General features: G+C 41.6%; 1 long non-coding RNA gene across 5 annotated transcripts in view; it reads left to right on the forward strand.

Annotated features, from left to right (window-relative positions):
• Positions 1–13,205, forward strand: part of LOC114904153 — a 199,460-nt gene that overhangs the window by 30,819 nt on the left and 155,436 nt on the right. For 4 of the 5 annotated variants that reach the window (XR_003795867.1, XR_003795868.1, XR_003795866.1 and 1 more), the window contains exon 4: positions 12,872–12,969. This is a non-coding gene — a long non-coding RNA (uncharacterized LOC114904153). Of the gene's footprint in view, positions 1–8,961; positions 9,038–12,871; positions 12,970–13,205 lie in introns of all 5 variants that reach the window. The other variant, XR_003795870.1, reaches the window with a different exon arrangement.

The raw sequence follows: 13,205 nt of genomic DNA on the forward strand, positions 1-13,205 counted from the left end.
GCCAGCGCATGTTATAGAAAAAAGTGAGTTCAATGTCTTTACGTCAGGCATATGCTGCTGTGCTCTCAGAACCCCACTGGCTCACTCATCTGTGTTACTGCCTGGCCTCTGTTTGCACTTGAAATTGCCTTACTTGTGAGTGCAAGTGTGACGTGTTACGTTAGGGGTTGCGCGAGGGACCGTGGGAGCCTGTAAGAGGAGGGCCTAATCTGTGGGGCTTCAGAGGAAATGGCATTGAGGCTAAGACCTGAAGGATGCGAAGGAGTTAACTAGGTGAAGAGATGGATGGAGAGGGGATGGGCACAGAGGTGAAAGTGTTTCAGGTAGAGGGGCCCTTGGAAAAGGCCCCAGAACAGGAGGACTTGGTGTTTTATAGGAATGCAAAATTCAGCATGTCTGGAGTGATATGCCCAGAGCATCTGCAGTTTGAAGAATTTTTCTTGGTTTGGTGATGAATTGCTCCAAAGTCTGTTTTTTTTTTGCGGTACGCGGGCCTCTCACTGTTGTGGCCTCTCCCGTTGCGGAGCACAGGTTCCGGACGCGCAAGCTCAGCGGCCATGGCTCACGGGCCCAGCCGCTCCGCGGCACGTGGGATCTTCCCGGACTGGGGCACGAACCCGTGTCCCCTGCATCGGCAGGCGGACTCTCAGCCACTGCGCCACCAGGGAAGCCTGCTCCAAAGTCTTTTACACTTTCTTTCCTGCTTCCCCTTGTGGCCAACATTTAGGGGATCTCAGACTGGAGTTAAGGGTAGAATCTGTGTATAGCCTCAGAATAGAATGGAACTGATGGAGAGAAAATCTGTGTTTCTCCATTTTTCCTTTTTTAAGGCCATTCTCCTCTCTACATTAGAGATCCATTTAAAAACTGCTAAATAACTTGAAAAAAAATCCATGAGCTGCTGTGTAATTTCCCTTTTATCTTCTTTATATATTTTCCTCTTTAATCCCTCCTTGCCTTTCTTTTTTCTTTTTCTTTCTTAAGAAGGACTTAGGTATAAAAATGAGCAAAATAACTCATTGCACTTAATTTTATCTTCAGTGGTTTGGGAGTCTGAGGTACAGCTTGGTCCCTAAGCTGAAACCCTAATACCTATCATTGGAAAATAAGACCTGTAAGGACAAATACGATTGAAAAATAAGAGACTCAATTCTCCCTGTTGAAATAAGGGAAGACCTTTCCCTCCTGTCCCTTCTTGTCAGAACATTTACCCTTAAAAAACTTGTAAATGTAAGTAAGTACTTTCTCTGTCTCTTTGAAATGCATCTTTTTAGAAACAGAATAAGCCTTTTGTCAACTTTATGACACAGGAACATCTTTTCCCAAGGACCTGGGAGCCTTCTCTTTGAAACAGAAACATCAAAGGAGATGGTACCCTACCTCCCAGTTTCTCTGGGGGGATCGCGGACTAACTTCAGTGGGTACCTTGTTCCAAATTGTAAAACTACCTCTTGTCATAAACATCCCTCTCTCCTCCCTTTTGGATAAAGTCACCTAGTTAACAGAGATGGTCACCCCAATTACTGGGTAAAGTTAGGATGAATTATGTGTGACAAATGGTGCTGTCCAGCCTTCTTACTTGAGGAGTAGTTATGGTTTATCTTGCAAATATGCTTTCTTTCTGTCTTTGCAGACTCTTAGTAGATTGCCTGTGATGTGCATCACACTCTGGTTTAATGCTTTTTCAATAAAAAAAAGTGATTTTATTCTCTGCTACCTTTGTAGAGAGGATTTCTGGGTTGGGAGAAGAGGTGTTGGGTTATTTTTTTGTTTGTTTTTTAACTTATATTTCCTCATCAGATCTTAAAGAGGATAACCATGCATTGGCCTTTCAGGAGAACCCAGTACTTCAAGAAGTGGAAACTGTCATTCTCTAGTTCTCAGTTGCTGTGCCTGATACAGGTCCTCTTTGGCAGATGGGATGCCAGCCCTTTCAAATTTTCCCAGGTGGACCAAGCAGTGTTGCTTTCAGAAGTTCTCAGCGAGGCTTTCATGTTAAATTCATAAAAGTTATCAGCCAACTTCCAACAATTGTTTAATAAAAAGCAATTAGCCAGCCAAAAATATAATGGCTTTTATGTCAAAATGTACTGGAGACAGCTGCTAAGCGGGTCACTGGCAGCCCCTGGGCCATATGCCATGGGTTCCAGGCATATGCACAGCCAGTCACAACAGCACAGAGCATATTGGGAGTAATAAACCCATCCCCGCCCCTCCCTCCCTCTCCCGCCAGCCCAGTCTCCCTACTCCAGAGAAACTGACAGAAGGAAACTCTCTGGAGTCAATTGCTGCAGTCAAGATTCACAAAACTCATTTATTAGGCAAGGATCTAATCTGGCAATAGACACAGAAAGCCCTAGTTCCCTAGCCTGGTTTGGATAAAATCCATGCGTTGCAGAAAAACGATTAAAAAAAAAAACCGCCTCCACAAAACAACTAATTCAACAGTGCTCATCAAGAAAATTGAACTCAGCTTATACACTTTTCTTTTGTCTGTTTGCTTCTTCCAATCTAATATTGATAGTGAAAAAGTTTCTAGAGTTCCCTGTTCCTTGCGAAGGTCATTTAATTCTCCCCAGTGTTCTTTGGCGCAGCCATGTTTATTGTCCTGCGTTGCTCCTCAGGAGACGTTCCAGTGACTGAGATAATGGTGATGGCCCCATATGTTTTTCGTTGTCATTAGAAATACAAATCCAGATAGGTGCTTATTTTAATCATGGGGGGGTGGAGAAAAAGGAAACTCTCCTGAAAGTTTTCACCAGCAAGTAAGGCCATTTTTTCATCAAAAGCATGTTTATTTTGAGAACAAAGCTCAGGCAAATCACCTTTTGTTTATAGAGAGCTTTCCCATCCCAAAGGATGCCATGGTTTGTAAACACTCTGAAGCTGTTTTTAGAGCATTCACATTGCCTATCTCCTTAAGGACAGATCCTGGAGGCTACTCTATATCCATACTTTCTGGCCATTTCGGAGTGCCAGCAAAACCTTATTCTATAGCTAAGAAAATGTGTAATGTCTTTAAGGATAATGGGAATTCTTCCCCCCTAAACAATAAATAGCATAGTGTGGGCAATAGAGTTCCAGCATAATCCTTGGAATTACTCTAGGGATCTCCAGAGAGTCTCCAAACTTCAATTCATTCTTCTTCTTCTTTTTTTAAAAAAATTTATTTATTTATTTTTGGCTGCATTGGGTCTTCGTTGCTATGTGAGGGCTTTGTCTAGTTGCAGCGAGCAGGGGCTACTCTGTTGCAGTGTGTGGGCTTCTCATGGCGGTGGCTTCTCTTGTTGGGGAGCACGGGCTCTAGATGCGTGGGCTTCACTAGCTGTGGCACGCGGCCTCAGTAGTTGTGGTGCATGGGCTCTAGAGCGCAGGCTCAGTAGTTGTGGCACACGGGCTCAGTTGCTTCACAGCGTGTGGGATCTTCCTGAACCAGGGCTCAAACCTGTGTCCCCTGCATTTGTAGGTGGACTCTTAACCACTGCACCACCAGGGAAGCCCCCAATTCATTCTTCAATCCTCTCTCTTCCCCCAAGAAAATTTTTAACAGAGCTGCAATGAGTAGTGTGTTGGGAGGGGTCTCCCAAGAACACCCCCCCATTTCAATAATTTGCTGGGAGGACTCACAGGACTCAGCACAGAGTGGACATAGCTAAGATTTATTACAGTGAAAAGCTACAAAACAAAATGAGCAAAGGGAAAAAGCATGTGGGGTGAAGTCTGGAGGAAACCAGGCTCAAGCCTCTCCCAGTAGAGAGATATAGGACGCTCTTCTTCTGGCCAGCCACGATTTGTGGCAACATACGTGAAATGTTACCTACCCGAGAAACTTATTAGAGACTTACTATCCAAGTTTTTTAATTGAGGACTGATCACATAGGTACCCTCTGCCTGACACGTTAAAATTCCAGACTCCCAGAATAAAAGCAGGTGTTCAGAATAAACGATATTGTTTGTGCAAACACAGTGAGCCATTCTTATCAGTTCCTGAAATAGTGGGAAAAGCCCCCAAATCCCAGTTCCTAAATGTCAGCCAAGGGCCAAACTTGCAGCAGGCCTTTCCAAAGATAGCAGTCTCACATACATACCATCAGTTATGTTAACTCTTCTCTGCACAAGTAGCATTATGGACTGATCATTCCAACCTCTCTTCTTTCCTGCCTCATCTTCCACAGGGAGCTGGAGGGGAGGTATGAGGCACTTTGTTGGTGCCCCTGGGAAGCGGGTAGAAGTGGGGCAGAAAGGTTGGTGAGAAGTAAAAGGCAAGACTTGGACTCTCAAGTTAGGTCCAGGGTAGTGAGGATTCTGAGAGGTAGTTTGGTGAAACTTAAAAAGCAGGAATTTTATTATAGAATTGGGCTGAGTTAGGTTCAAATCCTGCTTGATATTTCTATAGAACTCAAAGAAGAAATTTCAAACCTTTCTTGTCTCTGCTCGTACAGATAATCCATAAGACTCTCTGTAGTTTGGTAGGAAGTAAGATAATGCATTTCGGGGAAATATCATAGAGTAGACCTATAGGGCTGCCAATTAGTAAGCGAGTCAAAAACAAAATTAATATTTTTGAATGTAGATCCAATGTTCTAACTTTGGGTTGAGATTCTCACTCCATTTAAAAATTTTTTTATGATTATGTCTGAGCACTTAATGTAAATATGCCTGAGCATGCTAAGGGTAATACGAGGATGTTAATGATGTGGTCTGTGCTCTCAGGACGCTTACAGTCTAGTGTGGATCTAATGGGCCACAAGAGAGATTCTAAACAAGGCAACAGATGAATTCATGAAATTACAGATATTTTAACTCTAGAATTACAAGGGATAGAGCAAAGTGAGCTATAGAGAGGCTATTTGCCACGCACAACAGCTTCTTCTAGTAACTTACTGTTAATGTATCACCTATGAATTTAACTCCTCTTGTTAGACTTGTTTTTCATATCTTTGTTATAGTTTCAGATTATGTCATCTCCTGAGTCAACAAATTAAACAAACTCATACTCTTGGGTAAGGAGCATCTTGATTTACTTGTCTGATGTGTTCATCCAAATAGCACTGAGTTTGATTTTCCACCCTCTATTTCTCTAGCCTGAGGGATTCTTATCTTCCTTACCTATCTATAAAGTCACCTTTCTCCTTAACAGTTTCTAGGCTTTATTCAAGTCCATAATTGTTCATTAAGCATGAAAACCAGAACAGCAGACATGTTCTCAATTCAGGCTTGCTGTGGCTTTGCATAATGCTTTGTTAGTTTCATGAAGGAGTCTCACACTTGACCTTTGTTTTCAGGACCGCCAAACTTGTCTCTCAAGCACCTGGCCGGTTGTCCTGGTTTTCAGGTCTCTACTACAACCCCTGGCCTCACATTCAAATATACAGATCTATACAACTAGAGATTTGTGTCCTCATCATAAAAGACTTGTGATTGATCTGCTCTGTACTTTACAATCATTTTAAAATAGAGGCCAGATCACACTATGATGAAGGGTATCTGTTCTTTAGTCACAAGTGCCTTGTTCTAATCTCAGCCCAGATACTTAGCAGCTGTGAGACTTTGGGCAATTTACTTAATCCCTGTTTTCAATTTCCTCACCTATGAGATGAGGAATAAAATGTTAGTACCACTCTTAGAATTAAATAAGAATATTTTTGACATGCTTCAAGCAATGTCTGACACTATGTTATGTTTGAAAAATACAGAAGTTAGAAAAACTGCCTTATTCCATATTACAATGTCTCTTAGATTCCTTCCTTTTATTACAAATAATTGCTTTGAGTTGTGTCTTCCTTGATAAACCTTTTACTAGTTAAAGAGACTAACTGTTATAGGTATCCAGTCTTCTTACACATTCACATTTTTAGTCTATAACCTAGTTTCCTATGTCAGAAATCTGATTTACGCTAAAGCAGAACGAGAAATGAGAACTTCTATTGGAAGAAGACTGTGTTATGATTAACAGGAGAGAGAATACCAAGAGTTTCCTTTTTCTTCTGGTTAAAAATGTGCTTACAAATCCCTTATCGTGACAAATTCTACAATGTCTCTTTCCCTTTTCTATTTACACTGACATTTTGAATTCGTTCTTCCCACCAAATGAGGCAATCGAGGCAGAAACATTAGTCTGAGTGGATGCATAGATCAGTGTTGCTCTAAGAAAAAAAAATACTGATGTGTGATCAGGTAGAGACCATAACATACAAAAAAATAGAGAGCGAGAAACTCTCTTGAAATGAGAAAACAAAAACAGAGTGCCCAACACACAGTAGGCACTAAGCAAATGCTAACTTCTTTCTCTCACTTTGCTTGGCTTCCAGGAGCAATTTCTTCCCTCAATATTTATATTGACCTTTCTTTCCCTTTAGTTAGGAAAGCACAAGGTTTTTAGTCTTCTTTTAAAGGCTCATACTGTAAACTGTGTGATGTTTAGCTTCTGCAGAGGTGTGAAGAAGTAGTCCTGCTGTAAAAAGTGGAGTAAGGTTTTTTTTTCTTGGGTGGAAGCCGAGAAAATGTTAGACAAGCCAAGGTGAAGACTTTTCCCGACTCATGATAGCATGGATACATGTGTGTATGTTTAGGGGTGTGAATGTGTGTGTCCAGGTTCTGGAACCATTTTGGCAAGGAGAAGAAAGGAATTAATCCAAAGTGATAGATAGCAAAATGGTTTGACCCACCTCTCACGACCCAGTGTATGGTTTTCCTCCTTTGCATTCTGTGTAGGCTGGAGTTAGCCATCCTTTAAAATTCCCATCTTGGAAATACACAATCCAATTAAAATAACATTTTGTGAGCTGAGCAGACAGATCATGACCACTCACCTGGTCAAACCAGAGACCAAGACTTAATTACTTGAGTCTCACAGAATTTTAAGAACTTGGGATCAGAATAGCGGCTCCTATCCATTGAAGTTTAGTGCAGTTGGGGGTCCCCATAAGGTTAAAGGTTTGTGGTTGGACAGACTTCCTGTTTAAAAATGCTCCTCCTGGGCTTCCTTGGTGGGGCAGTGGTTGAGAGTCCGCCTGCCGATGCAGGGGACACGGGTTTGTGCCCCGGTCCGGGAAGATCCCACATGCCGCGGAGCGGCTGGGCCCATGAGCCATAGCCACTGAGCCTGCGCGTCCGGAGCCTGTGCTCCGCAACGGGAGAGGCCACGACAGTGAGAGGCCCGCGTACCGCAAAAAAAAAAAAATAAATAAAAAAAAAATAAAAAATGCTCCTCCTATTTCTTTCAATTACATGCATGGCTTTAAACAGGAATATGCTTTAAAAAGCTTCAATGGCAAATGTTCAAAATATAAACCCCTTGTTCATGATAGATTGTTAAAGGTAGTGAGATGTGTAAAGGTAAAGCCCTGAAGATAACTATAGATCAAAAGTAGATATTTTGCTTCCTTTTCAACCCATTCTAGAAAAAGCTTTTTTCAAACCAAAATGCTGCGAACTGGACTCTCCTGATAGGGACACAAATGAGTGGACTTCTCCTTCCTAATGAGGAAAAGTGGGGGCTTTTGAAAAGTTAGTGTCAGCCCTGCTGCAAGCCCACATGTTTCACAGGAAAGACCACGGGCAGAAAGGATGGCAGCGGCTGCAGCCACTGCGAGGCCTCCAGTTGGCTTGTTATATGATCCTCACCAGCTTCCCTGGGAAGAGGAAAAACAAATTTTTCTCAGATGGCTCAGATTGTCTTCGATACTCACCAGCAGGGGTTTCTGACAACTTTGTTCTCTCAGGTTTTAGGGATTTAAAGAGAAACAAAATATTACACTTCTAACTGGCACAGGAAGAAACCAAAGTCTACCTCATTAGTGAATGGAAAACAGTGGCCCCTTTGGGCCAGGTCAGGAGGTCAATGTGTATATGGCTGAAAGACCCTATTTGTTAACCAAATACCCATTACATGGGTCAGGTCGAAGGCTAGCCTGATGAGTAGGCAACTCCTCATATGGCTTCATTTCAGGGACTGAAATACCACTCCCTTGATCCTCCAAATGGGAAATATGGCTCCTACCTGCCCACTGATGCCTGAAACGTCTTTTATAGGAAAAATGCCTTTCATTCAGAAGTCAGTAATAAGTTTCATAATGAAAGTACCTTAGGTGTGACTTAAGAACATACTGAGGTGTGAATGACTGGAGTCTGGATTCTCTCCAGAGTAAGTTTAATGGTTCAGGGAAGAAAGAGCCTCTGGCTTGAATGGGAAGGAAGAGATATAAACAAGGAGAAGGGAGCAAAAAGGGAAGACCGGAGAGCAACCAGCCAACTTTGTTTATTTGTTGTTGTTCACTTTCAAAATCAGATGGAAAGCACTTACAGTGTCTGGCACATAACATGCTCTTAATATTAATTATTCTTATTTATGGTTATGGCAGGTTCAGGACTGAACCTCCCTGCTCTGAAGCTATAGTGCCTTGCACATAAAATCAATTGAAAATTATTCCTGTTCCATTTTCTCTATCCTCTCCCTATCCTAACATTTTCTCTTTGCGTTACTTTTGTTTAAGGGAAGCATCTAAAGGAGGCTTTTGTTTGAGGGAAGCATCTAAAGGAGTCTTAATAGGCTTTATATCAAGAATGGGGAGAGATACAATTAGAAGCATATCTAAGCTAACTGTTGGCATTCAACCGCATGCCACATGTCTGTGTCACATTTGTGTATCTTATCTTTCCTAATGTCATTAAAGAATCCTTGATTAGTACCTGTCTAGTTATGGAACCCTGTGACTGTAATCATCCATTCAAATGGCTCACCTCCAGGCACATCACCTCCACACAGCCTTCCCTGATTACTCCAGCTCACAGCGAGTTCTTCAGGAACTACTCGAATGGCACTAGTTACCATTACCTCTCATTTGGCGTTCTATATACTTTGCCTCCTAAATAAAAAACTTTTATTTTCATCTAGTTTTATTATTAACATATACATGGCTATTCAGCATTTAATATGTATGTCTATTTTTATCTCTCCAGTTAGACCATAAACTTCTTGTTAAGGTCCAGGTGGTGGGTAGCCTCTGAGATGACCTGCAGTGATCCTCCTATCCAGGTATTCATGCCCTTGGGTAATCCCTTCCCCCCAGCTGTCTGACGGACCTGGTCACTTGATTTTAATGAATAGAATAAGGCAAAAGTGTTAGGATGTCCCTTCCAAAATTGGGCTACAACAAGTCCATGACTCCTGTCCTGGTAGCACTCTGGCTCCCTCTTGCTTGCTTGATGTGGTGGAAGCCAGTTGCCATGTTGTGAGCTACCCTGTGGCAGGGAGCTGAGGAAAGCCTCTGACTAACAGCCGGAAAGAAACTGAGGCCCTCAGCCTCCCAGTTTATGGGGAATTGAATCTTGACAACAACCACGTGAGTGAGCTAGTAAGTGGCTTTTCCGTCAGTCGAGCCTTTGCATGAGAATGCAGCCCTGGTAGACACCTTAACTGCAATCTTGTGAGAGTTCTCGAGGCAGAAGCACCCAGGGAAGCCATGCTTGGATTTCTGATGAACAGAAACCGTGAGATAACAAATGTTTGCTGTTTTATGCTGCTGATTTTTGGATTAATTTGTTACGCAGCAGTAGATAATTAATACAACCCATGTTTTGTAGTCCACTTATGCAGTAATCCCATAAGTCTGGAACAAACAAACACCTGGAATATTGGAGAAACCTGCTTTTAGTTACCTGGAGAACATCTATTTTCTTCCCCTATCAGGTAGAGAGTATGAGAGATGGAACCTATGACTTGGTCCCAAACGACTGGATAATTGCGCTCTTGGTGTATGAGGCCAGGTCAATTAACGGGAGAAATTTACGAATAGTGACCAGATCAGGCTGACCTTTCAAGGGCTGAGTGACACTGTGCCTCGATGTGAGACAGTCCTGAAGGCCCATCTCCACTCCAGAGCTCCTCATAGGATTGCCTGAGACCTCAAAGACAAACGCATTTCAGGCTGGCTTTTTCCTCTGCCAAATTCTACCTTCTTCACTTTCTCACGGTGTATCTCCCAATAGTACTTCCAATACACCCTTTGCACACAACTCCTCCTCTCATTCTAAGACAATCAAGACAAGGGGGTAGCAACTAGTGAGCTCTACCATTCACTGCCATGCACGGAAATGTAGACCCATTGTCAGGTGTTGTTCAAGGGAAGATGGAAATGCAAGTGTGTAAGTGCAGTATTCCAATCTTTCTATATTGACAAATAATTCAAATCCAAGAAAAAAACACCTTTGAAACAAAACATATCTGTGGGCCAGATTCAGTTAATGGACCATGGGTTTGACTCATCTAAGCCCTGCATCTGAAGTTGGATATTTTAAATTTTGTTTCTTTGTTAATATTGGTTCACCATTTGCTTAAAAGAAGAATTGGACATTTTGTGCATGAGTGGGAGAGGGGAGAGTGGGGGAAGCTTAGTTTTCTTTGACCTCAGTACCATGTAACTAAGTACTTAACGTGATTTCCCCTTTCCTTTTCCCTCCCTCCCTTCAAGATGTGCTGAAGAAGTAGATTTCTAGTGGATTTCATGGATATTAGGGGTAGAGATTCCCCTCTCCCATCATGTTTTTGATACTCTTCCTAAAGGTGTCAGATACTAAGGGTGAGCAAACACCCTATTTACATGTGTTATCCCCGTGTAATTATTAATATTCTCCCCTTTTCTCTCCCCGACATGTCCCAGTGTAGATAATGAATTTTGTCTCTTCGATGGGGGGGGAATGATACCTCTCTGGGTATGTTTTTTTTTTCTTCTATGAATAACACCTTTGGACTTTCAGGATAATTAAGATATACTGCCTTCTAAAGAATGAAATTCATTAAAAGTAACACTTTTCTCTTTCAAGTTGAAATCATCCCCAATGTCCCAGTGCAGCAATTTGACCCAATACTACTTTTCAGTGGAATAGTTTTCACACTCACTTCACAGTTTAAACCAATTTGATTTCACTACCAATTTGCTTTATTTTAACTTGGATATGCTGAAGTAGTCCAGACTGCTTCCAAACACTTACTGCCTCATTAGCTGATGGCTGTAGTCTGATGACTTTCAGAGAAAATGAGAGCTTCCAGGGTGGTGGACACCAGTGGAAACAGCTCTTTGCAAACTAAAGGAGAGGAAGTCAGAATTGGATTTAATTCTACCCTTTGTTAGCTTCGGAGTAATTAGCATTTATTTAAATGAAATTGTAATTATTTTCAGTGGTGCTGACTGATGGGAAATCCCTGGGTAAATAGACTGAAGTCATCACACTATCCGTCACATAGTTGAGTAGGTACATAACAAGGGGAGCATTGTCTGTTAGAGTTCAGTGTAATGTTATAAGTTCAGCCATAAAGATAGATGTGGATGTAAATCTTATTTGTGTGTGTGTATAGGTACATATACATCCCCCATATGTGTATGCATGTGCCCCCATATATACACATATGTATATGCACATACATTAAAAAATATATATGCTTTAAAATATGACTTCTTTCCCTTTCCCTTATGTATAGATTAGGTTCTTTGATTACAGTGAGAGTCTGAGGCTCACTCTATCTCAGGGACAAATGTGAGAATAAGAGAGATGGGAATCTTTCAGGGAAAAAAGGAGTCAAGGTATAAATCCGTGCTATGCTATACTCTAAAAGTAATTCAGGATCTAGGTGGTTACTCTTAGTTGTCTACCTAGTCTTCATTCCCATTCCACCATTCTTCTTTATTTTAAAAGCTTCATTCTCTTTTTTCTAGGAAAGGTGGACTACTTCCCAGCCTCAGAATGAATCATGTTTTGTCTAAAGCAGGCAGCATAATCCAATTCCCTTTGCTAGTGGTTGCTCTAAGGGCAAGCATGAGAACAGGATCTAGGCAGTGAGGCATGGAAGAAAATCTGTTGTGGTAATTTGAGAAAGATTTTGCTCTCTGGTAAGACAAGAGATGGTGATGAGGCTGGTTCAGTTTTTCTGCCATGAAGTGGTGTGCAAAGATTTTGTGATTGGTGCTATGGCAGCCCTCTTGAAGGCTAAAAGCGTAGAGATGAAAAACCAATATGCTGAGGAGGATCTTGCAGAAGGATAGAAAGGAATCTGGGTCTTTTTTTTTTTTTTTTTTTTTTTTTGCGGTACACGGGCCTCTCCCTGTTGTGGCCTCTCCCGTCGCAGAGCACAGGCTCCGGACGCACAGGCTCAGCGGCCATGGCTCACGGGCCCAGCCGCTCCACGGCATGTGGGATCTTCCCGGACCGGGGCACAAACCCGTGTCCCCTGCATCGGCAGGCGGACTCTCAACCACTGCGTCACCAGGGAAGCCCGGAATCTAGGTTTTTGATAATGTTCCTAAACAGTTTCTCCACATCTAGACCACCTATCTCCAGACTTCTTGTCATGTGAGACAGTGAAAAGTCTTTATTGCCTAAGACACTCTTGGTTTGGAATCTATCAAAACATCTCTGAAAATGTCCAAGGAAGCTCTAGGGACCAGGTTATTTTTGCCTGCTCAGTACCAGAATTTTCTGGATATTTATTTTCCTATATTTAGGATGACTTGAATCAGAATCAGGGGAGCTTTCTGAGCATCAGTGTTTCAAAGTCTTAACTATTCAGATCAAATTCCATCCCTGTTATGCTTCAAGACTGAGCAATGGTACAGCTCTTCCTTTGACATACTGCAGGTTTATCAGTTAGATATGTCAAGTGACAACATGAAAATATTTAGCTTTGGTACATTTTGCCTTCACACTTCCCTTTGCTGATTGATTATTCATGCAATTAATAAATATTTATTGAGCACTTGACATGTGTTAGGTTTGGGAATTTAGTGGGGAGATACAGAAATGCTCTCTGCCTTCTTAGAATTTACATTCTAGTAAGGTTATACAATTTCCATATTCATCTGGCCTTTTGATGCAGAATTCTAGGGATCCTCAGATGTTGTGCTGCAAGAAGAGGATATGGAAACCTCCCAGAATAAATGCCTGTCTCTTTAAAGAAGATGAAGATGGTAACAGGTAACTCTTTTTGTATTCTTTTTCTTTTTCCTTTTTTTTTTTTTTGCTATGATATTGAAAGATGTTGAGATAATGGTGAAATATTGCATTGAGATTTTCTTGTTATTACTAGAGCCATATTCGAAATATCTAGTCTGGAACCAGGATATTGTACCCTTTGTAGATTACTAATCTGGATTTTTCAGGGACTATATATATATATATATATATATATATATATATATATATATATATAT

This window comes from Monodon monoceros, unplaced genomic scaffold (genome assembly GCF_005190385.1).
Source record: "Monodon monoceros isolate NGI ecotype Baffin Bay Population unplaced genomic scaffold, NGI_Narwhal_1 Super_Scaffold_21, whole genome shotgun sequence".
NCBI lineage: Eukaryota > Metazoa > Chordata > Mammalia > Artiodactyla > Monodontidae > Monodon > Monodon monoceros.